We start from the raw sequence: 1,086 nt of genomic DNA, 5'->3' as shown, positions 1-1,086 counted from the left end.
GACTGGGGCTGCGGCGCTGCGCTCCAAAGCCGACGACGGAGAGGCTGGGAGGCGCTCAGGACGGGAATCCACCTCGTGGGTGAGGACTTTAAAAAGCGCGGGGCGGGAGGAGGGGTCAGGAAAGGGTTTTATGCGGGAAGAAGACGCGAAAGGGGACAGGGACTGGTCTCAGAGCGAGTTTTACCCGCATGGCGAGGTCTGTATTTACCTGGGGTGGAGGGCGCGATGCGGGGATTTTAAGGTCAGCAGAGCGGGTGTGGAAAAGGGGGACGGCGAATCGAAGGCTTAATCTACACTCACGCACACTCTGCTCGGCGGCGTCACCTTCACACACCGCGATCCGCTTCCGGGACTCCAGGAAACTGCGCGTGCGCGCAGAGCCCAGGTAACCTGGGGCGGAGCCCGGGGAGAGGCCGGGTCTGCGGAGGGACAGCGGGGGCGGGGCCTGTGCAGTTTTAAGGTAAAAAGCATAGGGTTGTGAGGGCCCCTTATGTTGGAAAGCAAAATGTTTTCTTCCTACCAAGATGAAAACGGTTTATCTCAAAACTATTTTTGCCAGCGGATTGGGCCCGATCCTGCTAGGGAGTCTCCTGCAGCTCAGCGATCTGGGAACTGGGAATTCGGTGGGGGGAGTCCAGGAGGAGCAGTGAGTGATTGGATCCAGGAAAGTTCCTGCAATTCAAATTAATTCGAGTAACTTACTTTAAAAGCCCTGAAATTATCCGTGAAGGGGATGCAAACTAGACTGTGAAATGCAAAACTCCGCCCGGAATGAATGTGATACGTAATGCTATTGCCCAAAGGATCCTCCTTTCCATTTCTATTCCACACCTGTCCCAGTGGAAGAGCCAAGTCTGTGCTTCCAGAAAATTTTATAGGACAACACCTGGACCGTGGGCTGTGGACCGTGGAAGGCTAAAACCCGCAGTAAGCTCGATCACCAACTGCTGCTTTAAAACACGAATAACTTTTAATAAACACATATAGCCGGGCGCAGTGGCTCACGCCTGTAATCCAAGCACTTTGGGAGGCCGAGGCGGGCAGATCACGAGGTCAGGAGATCGAGACCATCCTGGCTAACACGGT

This window comes from Colobus angolensis, unplaced genomic scaffold (assembly GCF_000951035.1).
Source record: "Colobus angolensis palliatus isolate OR3802 unplaced genomic scaffold, Cang.pa_1.0 Scaffold25, whole genome shotgun sequence".
NCBI lineage: Eukaryota > Metazoa > Chordata > Mammalia > Primates > Cercopithecidae > Colobus > Colobus angolensis.
This window is presented reverse-complemented; position numbering follows the sequence as displayed.